We start from the raw sequence: 331 nt of genomic DNA on the forward strand, positions 1-331 counted from the left end.
TGGTTTAAAATTAAGAAAGGTGTGCGACAGGGTTGTATTCTTTCACCATAATTATTCAGCCTGTATGCTGAGCAAATAATCTGAGAAGCTGGATTCTATGAAGAAAAACATGGCATCAGGATTAGAGAAAGACCCATTAACAACCTGTGATATGCAGATGATGCAATCTTGCTTGCTGAAAGTGAAAAGGACTTAAAACATTTACTGATGAAGATCAGAGAGCACAGCCTTTGGTATAGATTATATCTCAATATAAAGAAAACAAAAATCCTCACCACTGGACCAATAAACAACATTCTTATCAATGGAGAAAAGATTGAAGTTGTCAAGG

This window comes from Chrysochloris asiatica, unplaced genomic scaffold (assembly GCF_000296735.1).
Source record: "Chrysochloris asiatica unplaced genomic scaffold, ChrAsi1.0 scaffold00007, whole genome shotgun sequence".
Classification (NCBI taxonomy): domain Eukaryota; kingdom Metazoa; phylum Chordata; class Mammalia; order Afrosoricida; family Chrysochloridae; genus Chrysochloris; species Chrysochloris asiatica.